The following is a 24,210-nucleotide window of genomic DNA, read 5'->3' on the forward strand; positions in this document are numbered from 1 at the left end:
TCCAGTATCCCCCAGTCTCTCTCTCTCTCTCTGCTGTCATTATATCACCAGAGACAGTAGCAGGTGGGTGTTGTAAGACACACAGGGGCCGTGTTGCCTCCATTGCCCCCCACCCCATCCTCTGTGTCTTTTTTTTTCTTCTCTTTAGATTATCGTGTCCACTTGAGCAGCTCTGAAAGCCTGAGCACTCATTCACTCACAGTCAGATGGAAGACATGGAGGTAGAGGCCCTCCACATCCCCCTCCTCGCTCTTGCATAGGCATGCAGTGTATTTACATGTGAGTGTGTGTGAGATTGTAGATGGATTAATCCACAGTCCAAAGCTGGGTTTAGTGTAGTCCTGAGCTGTAGTATGGGTCATTTTAGGTACAGTAAGGTTCAAAATATAAGACCTTATCGAAAATCTGATTGTTTTTGTTGTTGTTGTTGATGTTTTAATTACACCTTAATTTAAATTTGAGCAAAGTGTTTTAAAATAGTTAGATAGGCGTGCAGGCGTGTAACCCAGTGTGTGCTTTGCATAGGGCCATGTGGTCTTCTTTGACACAGTAGCATTGCATAAATAATATGGATGTTCTTCAGTCAGAGGCCCTCATTAACGGGTACAGGGGTCGTCAAGGGTTGAAAGGCTTGTTTGGGGCTTCTGTCTAATTAATTCAGAGACATCTGTTACAACTGATCTGACTCTAAGGAAAAGATTTACAAGAGTCACTCCATCACACACATGCACACACACACACTCATGGGTAATAAAAGGTAATCTTTTTAAATGGCTATTTTCCCAGTATATCTTTAAAATTTATAGTGTGTATGTTATTTTCTCTTATACGGACAGCATTTTTATTTGAAAATGTATATTCAGGTGGCTTACGATTTCCTCTAACTTATAACTTTTCAGAATTAAACAATGGATTTAACGGATTTGAAAATGTGATTTTATGATGATTGTTACCAAATAAAACATATGCTACTGCGGCCATGTATTTAAGAAAAGGTAATAAACCAATGTTGAAAAAAAAAAAAAAAAAATGTGGAGGCATATACAAGAATAATTCGTCAAATTGTAGATAACTATATCTTTAGAAATTTATTTCCTTTCATTATACAGAACAATATGAAACACTTCATACAAGGAGCATAACATTTTTTTTTACAAAAGCTTTATGTACAGGTAGAAAATATCCCAGCTACACATAAATAATTATATATATATATATATATATATATATATATATATATATATATATATATATATATATATATATTGAAGCAAACAGACAGCTGAGTAAACAGTGCCATGTTCTGTTTTAAATAAATATATTGGCACGACTACAAAGGACACATGGTTGTTTACTCATCATCATTGCATAATTCTCCTATTCAAAAGAAAACATCACAGTCAGGCACAGAGATCAATTTCTGGTGGCATGCATTGTCCTGGCATAAAATAAATTAATTCTTTGGAGGAGATATCAACCAAAAATGCATAACTGAATGTACCAGTTCTGTCTTTCATGACAGATAAATCTTAAAACACACACACACACACACACACACAACAGACATTGCATGTTCTCTCCTACAAAGTGCAGTTACTGTCAGAATATAGATCAGATGCATTAGTACTACTGGATTACATTATATATTCTGACCTTATTGCTTCCACAGATGAGAAATTTAAATAAAATATGCCAAAATATGGTTTAATATTACATCCTTTATAATAAATTATTTTGTGTTGAAAACCACAGAATACATGAATGATCTCTGTCTGATAACAAAACTCTGAATATGAAATGTGCAGACAAAACAAGAAGTGAAAAAAAGACGAGTGGTTAAGCATTCATCTCACATTGTAATACACAGGACACGTTTATCAAGCTTGTGCTAGGAAAACCCAATCATCAATGCACTTTTAAGAAGTGAGCACTTTATCCTGGGTGAAAGAAATTTGGAATTAAAACAGTAAAATTTATATATATATATATATATATATATAAAACGTATCTCTCAAATGCTGTTTGTGTATGCACTTTGAGTCTGTGATCAGCTGTATGGTTTTGACAGCGTTAACATTCATGAAACATTTTGATCCAAGGCCTTTTTAATAATTCACGGTGCTACTGCACTCTTTTCTTGTCCACTGGCTTTCTCTGCTGTTTTCTTCATCTCTTCTCATCTCCATGTATAAAATAGGGGTTTTCATGACCCACCAGATAAGAGTAGCGTGTGGGGTTTATGTCCTTAAAGGTCCTCATACCATCTGTTGTGAGGTCAAACGAGCCCGACTGCAGAAGAAATGATAGTTCATTTTAGCCACAAACAGGTAAACACAACCCACAATGCTTCATTCTCTCAGCACATCTCATTTTATAATACCAGCATGCAGGAAAAACACAATAACTAGCTTAAAAATTCATGCAAAGCTTATGATGGCATGCAAACAGGTCAAACCAGAGATCAATATTAAGATCTCATCCCAGACGCGACAGTAATACACCTCTCTTTGTGACAAGATGCCAGTCACAAAGAGAAAAGAGGCAAAATAAAGCAAATAGAGCAAAAATAAAGGAATATTCCTTCTAGGTTAAATACGTAGTTGATGACAAAGGTGTTGTTGGTGGTATGTTCATTATTTTGGTAATGCTAATGCTGCAGAAGGTGCACACTTTAACTTACAGTTGTATTTAACCCAAAATATTCCTTTACATGAAAGAACTTGAAGACCAAGGTCCTTTTAAAGCAAACCAGTTCACTTGGCAGACATATTTCTTATGCAGTTTTCAACCATACAAGCCGTGAAAGATCCAAATTTATGGAAATTAATAACTAATATTAAAGGTTTGGGTCTGTACGATCTTTTTTTTTTTTTTTTTTTTTTTTTTTTAAGTATCTTATGCTCACCAAGGCTGCATTTATTTAATACAGTAATAGTAAAAAATATTAAAAGTTTAAAATATTGTTATTTTCAAAATGTAATTTATTCCTGTGATGACAGAGCTGACTTTCCAGCTTTCAGTGTCTTCAGTGTCACATGATCTTTTAGAAATCATTCTAATATCCTGATTTGATGCTCAAGAAACATTTTTTTGTATTATCAATATTAAAAAAACAATTGTTCTGCTTATTATAATTTTTTTCAGGATTCTTAGACAAATAGAAAGTTTTTTTTTGAACATTTTAGCTGTCTATTTTAACTGTGAGATGGGACTTTCCTTTCCTACAGCCACCTGTTGAGCATTTCAGTAATGCAACTGACTCTTTTCAGTTTAAGGCGGAACCACAGCTGGTATGTTGTGCATTCATATATGTATCAGTGGACCGTCCCTGCCTTTTACCATCCCTGACGACACACCAGGACACACCAGGAGTCACTGACTTACCTTTCCTCCAATCTTCTATAGTCATAGTGTTTGGAGTGAGGAGAAAGCAAGCCCATATACGGTACACCACATACACAACACAACAACCATTAATATGTGCACAGACACACACACACACAAAGAGGTTTGTTTACTAGATAACCATCACAAAACTTGTACATCCATTATAATTAAATTCTGATTTCATATATTAAAGTTATGAAATATACTCAGGGATAGTCCAGTTTCCCAAGTACTATGTTATACGGTTAGCATTCAGCTAACCACAAATGCAATTGTTTCACTAATGCAATAGACCCTCTTTATATGTGCCATTGTTAGGAATACATTTTCTCATAATGGGCTTCAATTATTCAGCCAAGAAATACGTAGAAGAAAGTTAGCATAATCCAATCTTTGTATCAATCAGGAGTATGTCATTGGAGTTCAGCTGGGCAGGCAGAGTAAAGATTTGCAAATGGACAAGGGTTTGATTGAACAGATATTGAGATATATGGCACGTGGCTGATTCTATGATTGGTGTTAGAATCACAGGGCACATGCAGGTTAATAGAAGAATTTCAACTTACAGTGGGGTCATTTCTTAAAATTAAAAAAAAAAGAAAATAAGTATAATTCATAATATAAAGTAAGCAATATAAAATAATATTGTGAATATAATTTTACACTACTGTAAAAGTTTGGGGCCTGTAAAAATGGTTTAATGTTTTTTGAAAGACATCACGTATGCTTACCAAGGCTGCATATTTTATTAAAATACACAGTAAAAAATGTGAAATATCATTACAATTTAAAATAAATGCTTTTTTTTTTTAGAATATATATTACATTTTTATTATACATTTTTCCCTGTGATGGCCAAGCTGAATTTTCAGTCAAATGATCTAATATGTAGGTTTTCTCAAGAAACATTTCTTATTATCAATGTTGAAAACAATATAATTATTATTAATATTTCTTTATTTATTTTTGTGGAAATTTGCCCCCAAATTTTAAACAGTAGTGTATATGCATACTTAAATTTTACAACAGTTATTCTGTAAAAAAATGTCCACACATAAGCTTGTCTTTGAAGCAGTACAAAACCCACTGTAAGTTACAGATAAGTGTAACTGCTTCAAAAGGTTAACTGGTTATTAATTATTTGTGAAGTTTTGACTGAAAGGATGTACTCACCAATCCATTACTGTAGTCTTTCTTTCCTGGCTCTTCAGACATCTCTAGACTGTTGCCAGTGGCATCAATGCTGGAATTAGATGTCAGATTGACACGTGGAATACGGGTGATGCCCTGAGTGGGCCACGCGGCCTGGAACTCCTCAGCAGGGTACGGGCTGTTGAAATAATTGCTGCTTGACTTCTTATTGCTGTGAAATAAACAATAAACACACAAATTGTTAACAAGTGGGATATGTAGATCCATAAACAAGCATAAAAGTCTCTCGCACAGAGACATTCAAATGCACGTCCTATTCCTGTCGTATCATGAACACTCACCAACGAGTCACACAGATGTAAATGAGAACAGCCAAAATCACAATGAGCAGAATTCCCCCTAACACACACGCCACTACCACTAGAGCCAACAAAGAGGCTACACAGAGAGACAAGGTCATTAGAAAACCATAGTGACATACAAAAATGGATCTACTTTAATGGTTAAAGAATCAAGAAAATAATGTAATAATAAATAATCTTAACACGTCATGCACAGTTGGAATCCCAGAAATAGCCAAAATGGACCATGCTGTTAAAAAAAATTGAATAACCGGGCATGAACATTACACTTATCTGCACTTCTGCAGTTATATGACTGTTGTATATTGCGCTTGACACAAGGGGGGCAGTAGTTTCTATTAAAATACACTGATCATTGAATAGAGCAGCTAAGTTTGTGACAAGGAAGCAATCAAGTATTTCTGAACATTCATGTTTGAGTGAGTTGTATGACTGTGGTTCCAATAAATGGAACAGATAAGTTATCAAAGCACTTTGTTTTACTAAAATGATAGTGTGAACCAAAAGAAATAAATAGTTCTCAACCGAACACAGGTGTTGTTCTCCGCTTTGTAGCCACTAGGGCAAACCGTGTGAAAATTAATAGTAAATAGTAAATAGACAGAATCATAGAAAGATGGTAGAGCAGACAGAAAAAAAAAAAAACATGAACTAAACTATGTATTGTCTCAGATGTGTGTGATTCTATACCTGCCAATATTTGCAGAATCAAAGAAATCTACCAGTCAAAAAACATTCTCTCACCTTGAAACTGTATCAAATTATTGATTTATGTTTTATTCTTCTAATTGTTTTCATTCTTCACGGTGGTCACAGATGATTTATGATATGCACACACATAAACACACGTGGTAGTACACACTCACCTGTGCAGCTTCTGGGCTGGTAAGAGCTAGATACATGGCCAGCTTTGCAGGTACATATAGGTGTCCCATCGTTGGCCGTACACGATGTAGTGTTTAGTATCACAAGGAGGAGGATTTTGGTCACACAAATTGGTTGCTATATAAAGAAAGAGACAGTAAGTAGTTGTTTAGATAGATGCATGACGGAAAGTGTTTATTTAATGTCCTTTACGTTTCAATTATGTTTAATTTTAAATGGTCCTGCAATGTATTCTAAATACTTACTCTAAATATTAAAGCATTTAGCAATTATAATGCATGTCGCTTTTTATGACTTATTTAATATGAAGTCATAAAAGCTCCATGCATTATAATTGCAAACAATTGTGGCATAATATTAAACATTTAATAAAATTGTTTAGCAGTGAGCTAGTTGTAGATGGTAGCATAGTTAGTGGGTGATATCAGTATCTTGAAAGAATTTAACGTAGAAAACTCCAGTATATTTCTGTGATTCAGAAACATCTATTATATGATCTAGAACAAAACATGGCCAGAGTCATGGCTAAACATCTCTAAACACCCCATTCTTGGCACTGTATTGTATTCTTATTTGAGGAACAATATTTAGCAGTTTAATACAGCAAGAGAAGTTGCTTTATCAATTTTTGTGGAACTGAACAAAGTACTGTACTTCATGCTCTTAAGGTAATTTGTTGCCTAAACAGGAATTGATGTTTTAAATGTTTGTCAAGTAAAGTACTAGAATGATTTAATATGAAAATAGTTGTATATAATTATGTGAGAGCAGCATATTTGTGGAACTAGTATAATGTATTGTATTATTTTCTATGTGGGCATTAATGCACCTGTTTCACTGTTTTCAAATCACAGCTTATATAATACATTTTTTCAAGTCACTCACCTTTGTATTGGGCATTAGCAAGAATGCCACAGTTTGTTGTCTCACAACCACTTATAGCATCATTCATGGCAGATGTAACCATTGCCTGTGTGACTGGAGAATTGGGCTCAAAAAAACTGTGTACTGTGGCCACTACACTGCCAGGCCTGTAAGTGTTTACATAGAGATGAGTATTCTGCAAATATGATACAAATGTGTAAGAGAGAAGTGTTTCAAAGGGTCACTTACGTCAACGTAGTTACTGTGCTGCTAATGTAGTTTGACTGGTTACGCAGAGCTTCATTTACCTATTTGCGAAAAGGAAGAAAGAGTAATGATTACGGCTCAAGGCAATATAACGCAATCATTTTAATTTTACTCTGAATATAACTATAATATGATCAGTTCTATTTGAAACTCAAATGATAAATGCAGTTATAATGCAGTTTTTTTAAATTCTAAATAAGAATGTTTCATATGGTATGTTGCATATTTCGTACACTAAATAATGACATTTACTTTATATTTATTTAAATAAAAGCATTTCTATATTGCCAACTGCACATGGTTCCAGTAAATGAAAATAAATATTTAGAAGTGAAATGTTAAAGTTAATAGACCAGATTGTAATGTAAGTTTGTGACCTACCACAACAATGATCTCTTTAGCAATTTTCTGAAATTCAGGTGATTGTGGATTGTTCATAGCCTCTACAAAAGTGCGGTTCACCCGCAGTGCACTAGGGAAGGTTTTAGCTGGAAATAAACACAGGGTGTGAGGAGAGAGAGTGGGGGTGTTAAAGTGTTTACACAATATTTTTTTACTACAAGGATTCTTCCTAATAATCACTGTAATCATATGATTTATATAACAATTAAATATAGAAGGATTTTTTTTTGTAATGACCCATGGTCCAGTCTAAGAAAGAGGATAATTTGCCAAGAGGCTAGGCATCAGATACGTACTTTCCACACAGGCGTTATTTAAAGGAATAGTTCCTGTCACACACTGACAGATGGATTTCACACAGACACTGAGTGGTGGGCAGGTCACTGTAGGACAGGTAGCTAAAGAAAAAAGATGTAAACTCCTCATTACTCGGAATTACTTTGCAATATACAGTCACACAACACGTTAATTCAAACACACCTGGTGTGGTTGCAGTGTTAGTTGGGTTAGTAGTAGAAACAGTGGGTCGAGTCGTTGAGTTGGTTATGGATGGTCTAGTAGCATTTCCTGGTGTAGACTGAGTTGGTTGGGTAGCATTCCCTGTTGTAGTATTTCCTGTTGTAGCTATGGGTGGTGTTGTAGCATTTACTGTTGCGTTGCTCCCTGGTGTAGTTAGAGGTGGTGTAGTAGCATTTACTGGTGTTGTTGGAGGTGCTGCTGTAGCATTTACCCGGTGTAGTTAGGGGTGGTGCAGTAACATTTACTGTTGTAGTTAGTTGTGGTGTGGTAGCATTTACTGTTGTAGTTAGTTGTGGTGCAGTAGCATTTACTGTTGTAGTTAGGGTGGTGCAGTAACAGTTACTGTTGTAGTTAGTTGTGGTGCAGTAGCATTTACTGTTGTAGTTAGTTGTGGTGCAGTAGCATTTACTGTTGTAGTTAGTTGTGGTGCAGTAGCATTTACTGTTGTAGTTAGGGGTGGTGCAGTAGCATTTACTGTTGTAGTTAGGGGTGGGTGCAGTAGCATTTAATGTTGTAGTTAGTTGTGATGCAGTAGCATTTACTGTTGTAGTTAGGGGTGGTGCAGTAGCATTTACTGTTGCAGTTAGTTGTGATGCAGTAGCATTTACTGTTGTAGTTAGGGGTGGTGCAGTAGCATTTACTGTTGTAGTTAGTTGTGGTGCAGAAGCATTTACTGGTGTTGTTGGAGGTGCTGCTGTAGCATTAACTGGTGTAGTTAGGGGTGGTGCAGTAACATTTACTGTTGTAGTTAGTTGTGGTGCAGTAGCATTTAACTGTTGTAGTTAGTTGTGGTGCAGTAGCATTTACTGTTGTAGTTAGTTGTGGTGCAGTTAGCATTTACTGTTGTAGTTAGTTGTGGTGCAGTAGCATTTACTGTTGTAGTTAGGGGTGGTGCAGTAGCATTTACTGTTGTAGTTAGGGGTGGTGCAGTAACAGTTACTGTTGTAGTTAGTTTGTGGTGGCAGTAGCATTTACTGTTGTAGTTAGTTGTGGTGCAGGGCATTTACTGTTGTAGTTAGGGGTGGTGCAGTAGCATTTGGTGTAGTTATGTTTGAAATATCTGTGGTTAAGCGTGGAGTAGTTGCAATGTTTGCTGTTGTAACATTACCTGTTGTAGTCTGTGTTGTAACTGTTACATAGCTTGGTGTTGTAATTGGTGAAGCTGTGCTGTTGCTTGGTGTGCTAATGGGAGGAGTAGTGTCATTAGCTTTTGTAGTTTGGGGTGGGGTTGTGCTGTTGCCTGGCTCAGGTAAAGGAGTAGTTGTGGCATTGCCTGGTGAAGTTACAGGATGGTCTGTAGCATTCTCCAGTGTAGGTACAACTGGACTTGTGGAGTTGGCCACTGCTGTTGTTACAGGTGCAGTTGAAACTGTGGCATTTCCTGGTGTACTCACTGATGAACTGGTAGCCTTTTCTGGTGCAACTGTAGACGAGCCTGTCACATTGCCTTGAGTAGATAAAGGTGGAGATGTGCTATTACCAGCATGCGTCGACAGCGGTGGGGTGGTGGCATTGTTTGTGAATGGTGCAGTTGTATTCTCAGATGGAATGCTTGTTACTGCTGTTGATGACCAAAAACACATAATCAGAAACAGAAAAAAGATCATTGCATGAAGATTTCAAAAGCAGCATAAAATGGCAAATCTGAACATGTGTAATGCAGCCATTCACAATTGTTTTTGTGTCAGTCTGGTACACTTAACAAAAGAAGTGCACAATGGATTTTATTTTTTTGGCGGCGGGGGGTGGGGGGGTAATGGGGTTTAGGGTTGGGTTAGTGGGCTTGGTCAGTCTGACTGAGAGTTAAAACAATATACCCCTCCATCACCTTACAAGGTAACAAGTCTTCCATTTATACTCCAAAGTCAGAATTCAGACTTCCTAGTTGGAACTTTTAACTGCAGCACACTCCCCAAGTCAATGTTTCAACTCTGAGTATTCGCAACAACCTCAAATTCAGAATGCTAAATAGCTGTTCGATGCATCAACAGTAACTTAAACTAAAGTAATACATTGGTTCTTATCACTTAAAGTGAAGTGACCAATACTTAGAATTTGTGCTCTGCATTTAAACCATCCAAGTGCACATACACCAAGAGCAGTGGGCAGCCATGTTGCAGCAGCACCCAGGGATTCAGAGCTCAAGGGTCATGGTATTTAGGGTGGAAGAGAGTGCTTGGTATTCACCCCCCACCTACAATCCCTGCCGGACCTGAGATTTGAAGCCACAACCTTTGGGTTATAAGTTTGTCTCTCTAACCATTAGGCCACGACTGCCCATTAAGACTTCTGTTAGTCTTAAGAAACACAGTGGTGCACACAGTGCTATCCAATCAGCTAACTGTGGATATGATACTTCGGTAACTATATCATGCATTGTTATGTATTTTATAAACTGTTATTGATACCAATGGATGCAGTCATCTTGATTTTCTGACTTTTTAACTGGAATATGGTCGTCTCAGACATTGTTCCCAGCTAAGATAAAAGTGCAAATAGCTCGCCTTGTTGACCAAAAACAAGCAGAAAAATATTTTAATGTAAAGTTGGCAACAACAAAGCTCCAAAGGTATCAAAAATGTATTGTTTAAAAACTATCGCATAGCAGGCAGGCTATCGCATGACATTTCGAGCAGGCAGGCTCTTCATCAGACAAATGAACAACACTGATTTACCAATCTTTATAGGCCAACCTCCAAGTAATTAAATGTCACATAACCGTATAATATTATCATAATAATATCACAACAATGACATACATCACAAACGTTATGCGATAGTTTTTAAAGGGGGGGTGAAATGCTATTTCATGCATACTGAGTTTTTTACACTGTTAAAGATTTGGATTCCCATGCTATACATGGACAAAGTTTCAAAAATTAAGTTGTACGTTTGAAGGAGTATTTCTGTTCCAAAAATACTCCTTCCGGTTTGTCACAAGTTTCGTAAAGTTTTTTTCGAGTATGGCTCTGTGTGACGTTAGATGGAGCGGAATTTCCTTATATGGGTGCTAAGGGCACTTCTGCCTGAAGAGCGCGCGCTCCCGTATAGCAGAGCACTGAGAGGCTGAGCATAGACATTCACTGATCAGAGCGAGAGCGTCGCGAAAAGTCACAAAAGAAGCGTGTTTTTGGTTGCCAGGGCAAGACAACCCTGCACAGATTACCAAAAGAGAAACAGCATTAAGGGACCAGTGGATGGAATTTATTTTTACAGAGCATCAATGGAGTTGTGCAAGTGTTTGTGTTTGTTCCCTGCATTTCGAAGATGCTTGTTTTACAAACAAGGCCCAGTTTGACGCCGGATTTGCACATCGTTTATTTCTTAAGGATAATGCAGTCCCAACGAAAAAGGGTCACGATCATGTGTTGGAACCGCATGCGGTGAGTAAAACTGCTTAAAATATCTCTGTGTTGTTAACTTAGCTATCGGCGCGTAAGCACATCAAGTAAACAACATGCGATGTTGTCATCAAACTGCACGAGTAAAACTGCTTCAAATATCTTTGTTGTTAACTTAGCTATCGGTGCGTAAGCACATCAAGTAAACAAAATGCGATGTTGTCATCAAACTGCACTTTCCACATGTACAGCTTAAAAAAAAAATATAAAAAAAAAGACGACAAAGTGGAACTTAGTCATTTTCCAAAACCGCTAAGCAAATATATAAAGTTTCAGTACATAACACATAGAGACGTCGTTGCTGATGCTGCTCTTGTTAAATTTCAGCCTCTGGATCAGATTCTGGATCATAAATATACGCTGAATCTGACTGTTAGCTATGGTTTGTTTTGGTTGGTTTTGTTCTCACGGTGTCACAGCTTCCAAACGCTCTCAACGCAAAAGCCTACTAGCGTTCGTGATTCTTTAGCTCCGCCCACACGTCACGCCTCCAGCCGGTCGTGTTTTTCCAGGAAAAATCGGTACAGACTATCTTTCTCTTATGAATATAATAAAACTAAAGACTTTTTGGAGTTATGAAGGATGCAGTACTACTCCATAGGTACTCAAGATTAACAGGATATTGAGTGAAAACGAGCATTTCACCCCCCCTTTAAACAATACATTTTTGATACCCTTGGAGCTTTGGTGTTGCCGACTTTACATTTAAATATTTGTTCAGTATTGGTAAAGTAGGCAGTAAAGAGTGTGTCAAAAAAAATTTATGCAGTCAATCCAAGTTAAAATCCACCTTTTTTACCGAACTCTTTCTTCTCCTGTTTTTCCCATCACATATCAGATCGGAAATGTTTATTGGAAAAATTGGAAATATTTGAAAAGTGGAAAATAGAATCCATTGCTATTTGCACTGTGTAAGTATTGCATTTGTGCTAAGTGCAAATAGCCTCTGACCGTAATTATATATAGCTGTAGGTAGTAGCTGCTCCTCTAAAATGCTTAAAGCCCATCCTCACTTTATTAAACACACAAAAGACAATAAAACAACAAGAGAAAGGATTTGGTTCTTATATAAGCAATGGTGTACACTGAACAATGAAGAGGGGTTCTGGTTCTGTTATCAGAAGAATATGCAATGCTTGGGTGGCAATCGAGGACAGAATGACTGAACTTTGAATGACTTGAATGAGAAAATGAAAGAATGTTTTACAAAATTGTTTTCACTTATAAGAAAGATCAAATATATTATGAGGAAACAGTTCTGCTTCACGGAACATCTGAAGCAACAGCATATTAACACAAATAATTTATTGAAGAAGCTGAGGTTTTTGTATGCGTTACTCTATATAATAATGTCTTATATGATAACTTAATCTGTAACAGAGGATTTGGAATTAAATATTCTAATGACTGAACTAACTGGTGTTTTGTGTTGTATGCAGTGAATGTGCTCTTACCAACAGTAGCAGTAGAGGAAGCACTGATCGGGCTGTCTGTCGAATTATTGGATGAATCTGTGCTCACAGTGGATGTGCCTATTACAGCTGTGTAGACACAGAGATACATATGTACAACAAATACATACAATCTTGGAACACAAGTTTCAATCTTCATTCATTTCTTGTCTGTTACATGTAATCCAATCAGCCACACCCAGTTTCTAATTAAGCAATAACGTACTATTCACTGTGAAACACAGCAACTACACAAGTAAATTCATACATTTCCAAGAAAAAAACTGTCATACAGAGTGACTGTCATCTGCAGTTATATGCTGCTTGTCTTATTACTTAGCAACCACACACACAAAAAACAATAGATTAACAAGAAAAAAAGTGAACTTCAGAACACACAGATATAGATGTCATGATTCTAATATTACTTTATTATTATTTGCTTTTTAAATTAGATTTTTAAATTAAATTTTTAAATCCAAACACTGAAAAAAAAGAAAGATGGATAAATTAAGAACTCTTCTGCTATTTGCATAACTGTCCAATTACTTATTAACTATTTTCCACACAACTACACACTCACACATTAAACACTCACACCATATTGAGAGACCTTTGTAAAAGGTAAATCCGGTTTAATGGATCACTTTAGATGGATAATACATAGCAGTGCATGGGCCATGTCTCAAGAGAACCGCGTTTTAAGCAAATGATGTTCACATTTCCTGTGGATTGAAGGCCGTATTGCTGGTAAAGATCAACAGACTTAGAGGCACAATATATATATATATATATGATTCTATATATATATATATATCTATATATATATATATATATATATATATATATATATATATATCTATATATATATAGATATATATATATATATATATATATATATTATGTAAAGTATAAAACAGATATATACAGCTAAAAATACCCTATAATCCCACATTTTTGTATTAAACATGACATTAATACAACATCTTGTGTGTTTTCCCAAGGGCAGTGCATGACTTAGAGTGATTAGCCTACTTGCTAATCCTTTCCAGACACAAAGGAGATGAGTGGGTTAAGTATGGTCCAGTTCTAGCTCAAACCAGCACTAGAAAACTAAGTCTGAATGAGAAATGAGGCTGTCTGGGTCAAAGAGCACAAAAGACTTCACTTCTGACCAGAGCAGAGCAGAGGTCAGGTCAGATGTGATCTTACTGGAATGTACCAAGTTAATTGAACTGACTAAAAACATATGATCTCTTATATGAAGGTAATAGTGGCCTGGACAGCAATGATTCATGAGCAATGAGTTTTTATTTCTAAGTTAAATTTTATATATTAACTTAACTATAGTTTTAAATCTAGTTAGCTATTGGTCAAATACTAATTGAAGTCAATGGAAAAGGAAAGTCATACATTTTTATTTAAGAATACAAAGACAACAACAGGACTATCAATACATAGTGTCATTTTGTTCTTCAACACTAGTTGTAACTTCAAATTTATCTACAAAAAGGTAGACTGGTCTAATTTGAATGGAATTACACCTTGTCTACTGCTAATTGGTCAAACTAGCTCTTAAGACAACGTCTTTACATTATGCAACTCGCTCATTGAGCATTCTAAAAAATTCCAAATAAGAGGTGGCACTAAGGGTCAACAACTTTAAGGTTAGTTAATTAGTTATTAGTTAACTTAATACAGACTCCTAGCCTGATGAGTGCACTCACATGATACATCTGTAAAGGTTAACCGAGAAGTCAACCACTCGCTCACATTCTTTCAGGTTACTTCTGATCTGTTACCAGAGTAGCTGATGTCTCAACACTCTGTCCTCTATCTAGAAAGACCTCTATTTCTCAACCAGTGTGTGTCTGTGGCAGGTATAAAATGACCTTGGAGCGTGTCTCACTCCCTCTCACACACAAACACACCCACTAGGTTTGCGAACTATGTTCCAATAAGCTTAAGTGCAAAATCTGTTCTTTACTGTGTTGTACCTGTCTTTGCTATATATGTAGCAACGTTACATAAAGCCAATGATATGTTTTTAGACAGAACATACACAGTAGACAGTGTAAGAAAGACAAAATAAGATGGGTTGTGTGTGTGTGAGGGAGAGTTAAATGTGGGGGTTGACAGGCAGATCTGAGATGCCCTGAGGCTGGGATCTTCTGCAGTCGTGGCTCTCTGCTTCAAAGCAGCAAGTTTGACACCAGGCGGCAGGAAAACCTAACAACTGTGAACTGCTTTCACCTCCACCTCCCACAGACAAACACACACACCCACACTCACTATCATCCTGGCTCTCTAAAACACACGCAACCTTCTCATTCTCATAACCCAACACAAAGACCATGTCAGGCTTTCTCTGACACACACTGATTGCCCTTTCACTCAGTTTAATTATTTCCTCCATTCATGCCGCGGCTCAATTAAAAACTTTTGTTAAATAAGAAAATAGGCTTTGTTCGAGTCAATAGCCAAAGATGAGTTTCGGTTATCGGACAAGCTGTTAAATATACATTAATTTTGTAAAATTATGTTTCCTTGTATGCATTTGCTGATTGAGCCAGATATTCTGTTGCTCCGCAGCTACAGATAAAGCAGGCAATCAATGTATTTGAATATACAGAATCATAGTTTAACAACCATGGAACGGGAACTGTTGTTTACACCCCTTTTTTACAGCAAGGGTGTGAATAGAACAGTACGTCAGTCTCCACACAATGTTATCTGATGTTTTCACATATTTTTTAGAACCAATGTTTTCCCAGACACATTTTTACTTTGCATGCCGTTTAATGGGGTGGGGGTGGGATACATTGTGCCACTTTTCACTTAAAGATAAAATAAACTAAGTTACAATTCTGCCATCATTCGTTTTAGTTACCAATGACTTCATTTTGTATTGACAAAAAAAATAAAAGCAGAGTGATTTTTCTAAATATATTTCTGTGTTCCACAGAGGGAATAAAGTCATAATGGTGAGTAAAAGATGACACAATTTTCATTTTTGGATTAACTATGTCTCTAAGTTGTCCTCTAAAAATGAGGAAATTAGATGCTAAAATGCATATACTTCAATGTTTAACAATGGAATAAAAAGGCTTCTAAAAGAGGGTCATGAAAATGTACCATTAAAAACGTCATCTAGTGACACAACTTTCCTAAGATTGCCCCATGAAATGAATCATGGGGCAATACAATTAACTCGCTATTAAACAATTTCAGGGATTGCCATTATGTAGTGAATCAAGTTTTGGATTTTATTTTATTAAAAATGTATGAATTAAGGTAGTAGCATTTGTTCACCCAAAAAGCATCTGGCACAATTTATCCCACAAATAATGTTCCCCTTCTAATAATTTATTACTTTATAACATCCAGAAGATTAACATGCTTTTGTGGTTTGTAATTGTTGCCATAAACCCATTTGTTTAATATATATGACCAGTTTACAGTTCCATAGAGAAGAAGACACATTCACAATCTGCCTATTTTAATAAAAGCAGATGTAAGAGGTCACCAAAAATTGCATGAGTTCAGTATTTACCTAACAATCCTCCCTAACATTGTTACATACTCAGCCTTGACATTATTGTTCCACTATCTTATCTTCCGTTTCTCTCTCTACTGGCACAGACATACTCTCCCATACTACGTCTGTTCCTCCTTCACATGGCTTTATCTCATTTAGAGCTACGTGACCAATGTTTAGAGTTCCTGGTGCTCTAAAACTACTTCACAATATAAAGATTTTGTGATTTTAAAACAAAAGTGCTTCATGAAACAAGTGAATATTTAACTGCAGACAGTGTTAACTAAATAATAACAATTATTATTAAATAAATGATACATTACTGACTTGTGTGAGAGAGCCATGAGTTAAATTAAAATAACAATTAACATCATCACAATTAATATTACTATTTAATGAACACTGCTAACCTTAAGTTAGGACCATGCAATAATCATATTGATGTACTTTTAATTTGGACCAGCAGCAACACCCTAGAAACCACGCAGCAACATGCTAACAACCCCACCATGCTAACAAACCAAGGAAGCATTATAAACTTCAGAGCAACATCTTGGCATCCATTCACAACACATTAACACTGTAGTGGGATTTTTTCATATGCACAAAGCACTCAAATCTTCTTTAGTATCTAGTTATAAGTAGCACTTAAGCTACATGCCTTGTTTTAAATATTAACTTCCTCTCTCTTAAGGTTCCTTAACCACACTTCCTCTTCCTGTCTAAAACGAATGTTGATTTTGCCATTAGTACACACAACAAGCAATTATAATGCCATATACTCTCCCTTATTCTCTCTTACAAAGGCTTACAAAGCTCCAAATGGCTCTTAGGCAACAGATGGTTCCCTGGAGAAGCACTTCTGGGCTAGTACAAACTAGACAAACTCACACTCAATCATATCCAGTTAGAGCACAGTGAGCCTGTACTGTCCAATTAAACGAGCAGGTTTACAACCTCTCATCTCAAAAACATGAGAAGAAGAGGAGAGGAGAGGAGAGGAGAGGAGAGGAGAGGAGAGGAGAGGAGAGGAGAGGAGAGGAGAGGAGAGGAGAAGCAGCCTGATTACAAAAAAAGTTATTACAAAACATTTCTGAAAACAAAATAATATATTAAAAAAAACTATATATTTGTGTATATAGTTAAAATTTTATTTATCTCCTTGTAATTTTAGTCTAATCTTAATTCATTTACTGTACTGGTTGTGTTTGAGAGCTTCTTTATCCCAGATTAGCATTACAGCACTTGCCTGGATTAGAGCTCGCGCTGAAACAAGGGCCTTATTCCACAATCCTCCGTGTCTCAGCCCCACATAGTCAGACCTCAGATGATCCAATAACATAATTTAACTTATTGCATATCAAAAACATCACATTAAAAATAGCAACAACACCAGCTCTGTTTCTGACAACATACTGAAGTATCAAGGAGGCAAAAGAATTGAATGACTTTGCTTCAAAAGTTCAATAAACAAGAAGTTTCTATTCAATAGCACTTACATTTTAGACACAATACTGCTAGCTACAATGTTCACAAACAAAACAAAAAAAGTCACAAACAAAGCTAAATCAGAGCAGTTAGCAGCACACTTTAATGGTCTTTGTTTTGGTAACAAATGATTATGTTTTTGAATGACTCATTCATACCTTATACCTGTTCCTAATTTACCACTTAAATGGTATACATTAGAGCCATCTATCACTGTTTTCCATGTTCCTGGAGTAAGTATATGTGAACTGTATGTTTACACTGTTTTGTAAGATGGAAGTGTTTTATATGGCATGCGTTAGGCCAGTCAACATCCAATTACATCGCTCGTTGTTCCTATTGTGCTGACCCTACTCTGAAGTAGAAGCTAATTTAGTCTGCCATACAGGCTACCACAAAAAAACATACCCAGTTTTTGCAGGACAAACATGCCAAAAAGCAGGTATTTATGCTAATAGGAACTATTCTGCTGCGATAGTTCCTATAAGTACTTTAAAAGTGCATATTACTAACTAATTTGTACATGTGGTACATATAAGGAACTTTTAAAAGGGTACTGCCTCAGTAATAGTTATGAACTTTTTTTTTTCTAAGAACATATGGTCACTTGCTTTTTCCATAAATGAATTGGTATTTGTGAACGAATCAGGTGAGTGAATGATTCAAATGATTACTCAAAAGAACAGTCACTTTTTATATGTAGGTTACTTTTAATCCCATATTTTATATATTCTCTCTCTCTCTCTCACAGACAGGTTTGTCATTTCTCTCACACATGACATCTTTCCATCTATTTGTCATTTTCTCTTTCCCTTGCTTTCTGTCTTTGACAGGTCCACCAGTGGGACACAGCTGGACTTGGTGCCAGACATAAAGACAGGACATACCCACAGGCTATTTTTTTACTGCACTCATGGAACTTCACACACACACACACACACACACACACACACACACACACACACACATGCACACAGTAGGACTTACTTTATTAGAAACACAAACATGCCCTGAAGGAAGAGGTGTGACATACTGTGGTGCCATATATATGCCAAGTTTATTACAGTATGTATCTAACTAGGACTTATGGAGTAAATGTATCAGTTTGTGATCAGTGAATGTAAAAGTAAGGCTGCAAGAACACAATCAGAGCTGCAACACACAAGCACAAATTCTGAATTAACAAAGGAAATTTGATATCTATGGCAACTGCTAAACTAGAGGATGTGAAGTAGCCGATCCCAAGAGTGCTCACTCACACCCAAGTGTGTGTGCGTGAATGAACATCAGAGAGTCTCAAAGTCATGCTACAGTGACTCACCACAGACTAACCCTCACACCAAACAAAATGCAACAACTTTGTAGCACTGAAACTCAAATTTAGGTTTGATTAAGTGTCAAAAAGGGCTGAATTAACAAAAAGAACTAAAAGATCCAATAAGAACCAATAAGAACATTGAGTTACAAACAATAAATTAACTTTCTTTTTCTTCTTTTTCTTTTTTTCAGACAGTTGATTGTGGAGAATAATAATCCAAGAATAAATGAATTTGCATTATTACTATTAATTATTAATTTAATTTTACATCATTTTGAGACCTACAATTTTGTGAATCATTAAGTTAGTTATTCAAAATGTTTTCCATTGACCACAACTGTGAGCAATGACATTTGCATGTGATCATGATATATATTGATTTGGATATTTGGAGATATAAAAAAAAACTATATATATATATATATATATATATATATATATTACAGATATTTTTAAAGAGATTTTACAGAGGGAAAAACTGAATGTATAAGACTATTTAAACTAGCCATATAAAAAGTTCACATGAAATCAAGTCAAGGTGCTCTTCTATATATATGTATATATATATATATATATATATATATATATATATATATATATATATATATATATATATATATATACATATACATATACATATACATATATATATATATATATATATATATATATATATATATATATATATATATATATATATATATAATTAATTATGCTTACTTTCATTGCTTCAGCAACTAGTTTTAGAGCCTTAAAAGTACATTTGAGGGACAAATGTTAGCGATGAGTTAGCTATATCCTATAATGTGTAAAAATGCTGTCTAGGTAGTCAGCTCACTAGGATTTTAGTATCGTGGAGCAACCCTTACTTCATTCCGTTTAAAATCCGGAAAGTCAAAGTTCCGTGGGTCCGTTCCACGGGTCATTTATATGTGCCTCACGTTTTGTTTGGTGTTGCCAGGCGAAAGTTTTGTATCTCACAAACACTTCTAAACACCAGGCGAGCAATAATATAAAACTACAATGTAGTTGTGGAGTTTCAACACACGAGACTGTCCATGGTCCTTAAAACATAACAAGGTCACGGCACAAATCAGATCGTTACCCGATGGTTAATCTACAAAATATGATGTATTTTCAAATGCAGACTACTTGTTGTATATCTATAGGAATAAACCATCAGCACACACAAAAACACTCAGATTGCAGGCTTACCTGAGGTTGAGATTGCTATTAATAGGAATAGTCGACCCGTCAGTAACATAGTTCTCTATTTAAATGTCGTTCATACAAATAATAATACTAATAATGAAAGTTACTGATAATGAAATAAAGAAAGAAAGAAAACAGAAGACGTCTTCCGTGTCAAGAGCTTTAGGTCCGTTAACTCGGTGGCTTTCGGAGGTGTATTTCCTTTGGAGGATAGAGATCCGCTACAGGTGGCTTCAGAGAGGCGGCGGGTTAAATACGCCTGCAGGGGGAGGACACTTCAGCTATTGCGAAACACGACTCTTCAAATCAGTATGACACATTCCTTTCTTCTTCTTCAACATATCACACATTAAGAAACGCAGGTATATATTAATCATCTTAACAAATAGCCCTTGTGGAATAACCCATTTGTTTATTTGTTTGTTTGATCAAAATCGCAGTCAGTCATGAAAACAATAGTATGTTGTAATGTACGTCCTGATATTGCGGAGTTAGATGTGTTCCAGGATCAACAACATTTTATTCCAAAAATTTATTCTTGAACATATCCCTACACCTAAACCTAACCTTAACCATGAGTAATCCCTAAAATCAGAGGAAATTATAGATTAATGACATTGATGTACAAGCACCACACAGTGATTTTAAGCATACACTTCACAAAATCTATAAACTGGTTCTTCAAATCTGATTGGTTAATCACAATGGGATGTTGTGCCAGATGTTTGCAGTGCCCATAGTAGATTTTACAAGTATAATTTTAGATCCCGTGGCACACATTTGGTTTTTACGTCATGGGTCTGGACAGAAAATGACATGTAACAAGGACTCTTTTATTTAAATCAATGGTTAACTTCCTATTTTTAAATTTTTTTAAACTAGACTTACTATATAGGTTGCGTAGGTGTTGCTTTATTTGCATCAGTTTGGAGCATTTGCATCAATATGCAGTTTATTTGCAATAAACATGGGTGAGGTCAGAAAATCCAGAATTTAAATTAATTGCCATGGGAAAAAAAGAGGTGTGAAACTTAAAACAACAACAACTTAAAGATGCAGAAAAATCCAGAAAGTTTTGTGTTCTGACTGTGAACAGTCTAAGCTCCAACAGAGAAAACTTGCCAGTGCCAGAGCTTGAATATTGGTATGTTCATAATGTGTTCTGATGAAACATACTTCCTTGTTATTTTCTTTATTAAATGTAATAAAAATGTTCTACTGATGGTGTCATTTACTGTTTGCTAAAGACTGTTCAGTTTAGGGATAGGGTTAGGGTTAGGGGACAGAAAACACAGTTTGTGCAGTACACAAATATCCCCATATTTATGGAATACCAGTGTGTGAGTGTGTAACCTTTTATATTTTATTCCATCACTTTATCAAGGAAACACTTAATTCCATTTACTTTTTATATATTTTTTTATTTTTATTTTATCACGTTACATTATAGAAACAGGAAATGTTATTACCATTAACTTTTAACCTATATCGTCACATCGGCCATATACTGACGCACATACAGTTAAAAAAATAGGACAATTATAGCACACCTTATTGTGAAACATTTTACAAAATCTTTTTCATAAAATTAACTCAAGCCTTCAAATAAGATATGTATTTTATGAGGCTATAAAGGGATCCTGCTTTGAGCAACAGCATATCTGGAGACGACACTTAACAGTCGTGTTTGATGTTTGCAGACTCCACAATGAAACATGAGTAAACCCCAATAAACATATATTAAAATTAAACCATGGAGATGAAACCAATATGTAAAGAATCTGACGTCAAAGCTTTATTGTTCTGATTCCTTTCAAAAAACTAATTAAGACTGTCGCAAAAAGGGTGGAGGTGCTCATATCCTCCAATGGAAATGCTCTGTTTGTTACTATTTCAAAGATGAATGTCTTGAAATTTAGTGCTCGAACTCCTTCACTTGTATCAAGTAGCTAAAGACACTCCCTTCCTTCTTATCACTATGGAAAATTTGTGGATTGCCAAGGACGGGATGGCAACATAGGCCTTTTGTTTAACCAGCAGTGATAAAAAGAACAACTGTGAACACTCCAAGCTCCAAAAGATAAAATTAGCCATGCCAAGACTTCGGAGTCAACTAACAAGCCACAGCAAAATGTCAGCAAAACAAAAAGCTTGAATGGTTTTTGGTTTATAATTTCTTCTATTGGAACATATTTCCTTGTCATTTTCTTCTTAAGGCACCTATGTATACTAAAACAATAAAAATAGTCATTTCACAAGACAGTTTCCATATAGGGATATTGTATCAGAACATCCTGTAATGAGAACATCTTTGGCCTTTTAGGTCTAATCTGTCATCTCACATTTGATTGAAAATTTATCAAAAGCTTCCTCTTGATGTGTCATGTGTCTGTGTGAAAAATACTGATCTATGCTGTCTGTCATTCAGACTATATAAGAGGGTAAAGAGTTCTAGAGCTGATGGCAACCATATTGTTTACATTTCAAATGGTCAAAAAGACAAATGGGGTTTGTGTAATGAGGAGGGTTCGAACTCTAATCTGTGCAAGGGAAAGCAAAGTCATTCAGTGTTGAGTGTATCAGTATAGTCATTTAGCAACGACACTGACATGGACATAAAGAAAAAATATAACTCGATAGACTTAATAATAATTTTCTAACGATATATATAATTAATAAGAATTTTCTTCTCTTAACTGGCACCTCATTACTATTTTAAAAACTTACAGGGACATGCCACATATTATAGAATTTTTTCATTGCAGCTTCCAAAAATATGTTTCTACTAAAAATTGTTTCATTAAAATTCACATTAAGTAATAAAATTGTAATTAAGAAAATGTTCTCGGAACGTTCCTAATGTCAATGAAAGTGTTAATGAAAAAAAATTTTGTTCTTGGTCATGCAAACAATAAGGGACATTCCATGTCATGCAATGCCATGTAAAATCACTAGATGGATTTTAACTTAAAACATTTCATGAAAAAAAGTTCCAAATAAGTCCCTGATTGAATTTACATGTAAGATAATGCATTTATTTCATTGGTCTCATAGCAGGTTATGTAGGTTAGTTCATTGCTGGTCATTTAATTCTGGCCTTTACAGCTTTATTGACCTTCGCTAGACTAAATGCAATCACTTTCAGTTAAGTGTCACAATAGCAAACACAAAGTACAAGGAAGGTCATTTTGCTCTAGCTTTATCTTTCATGAGAACTCTTTACATTATATACTTATGAAAATGTGAGGGATCCAAACAATTATTCTGATAGGGCAGGCAAATCATTATGAGAGATAGCTGACGACATCGTTCCAGGAATGAGAAAACAGAAATTGGGAAATGTGCAGCCTATGAAAATGTTTTATTGCCTAGTTAAAAGAATAAATGTTACGTGCGGAACATGTCATGGGTTTTTATAGTAGGTACTGAAACATGACCTTTCAGGGAGACTTAATAATAAGTGTTAGTTTATTTGAGCAAAACAAATTATATAAACTTTTGTGGAAAGCAAACTGGAATGTGTGTGAAAACAGGTGAAAAGTGTTGAAAGTTTTGAGAAACGCGTCTTTGTTTTAAGAACTGAATGAATTGTCAGGGAAGTCTTGCCAACTGAATCAATTATAGAGTGTTAGCAATTAAGAAACCTGTAATGTGATTGGAACATGATTGAGTTGGGGGAGAGGAGTTTTCTAAATTGTATAAGCAGGTATTGGCTTAAGTTTTACTTCAAAGTCAAGTGATCTTACCCACAACATGTATTTAAATGTGTCTATTGTTTCTGGTTATTGATGTATCACAGGAAGTAAAATGAGGAAACAGGAACAAAAATAAGTGTAAAATGGAAGTTCCCTGAAATGTGGCAAATGCTAGTGTTGTAATTCTTCATTTATGATGCTTATTGTCTCATATCTGCAGCTCAAATGTTCTCAATATATACACTCTACAGAGACACATCTAATCTATT

The 24,210-nt window shown here is 35.5% G+C and overlaps 1 pseudogene; it reads right to left on the minus strand.

Annotated features, from left to right (window-relative positions):
* Nucleotides 1-1,336: 1,336 nt before the first annotated feature.
* LOC113046534 (uncharacterized threonine-rich GPI-anchored glycoprotein PJ4664.02-like) lies at nt 1,337-20,478 on the minus strand (annotated as a pseudogene).
* Nucleotides 20,479-24,210: the final 3,732 nt, after the last annotated feature.

This window comes from Carassius auratus, chromosome 28, assembly GCF_003368295.1.
Source record: "Carassius auratus strain Wakin chromosome 28, ASM336829v1, whole genome shotgun sequence".
NCBI lineage: Eukaryota > Metazoa > Chordata > Actinopteri > Cypriniformes > Cyprinidae > Carassius > Carassius auratus.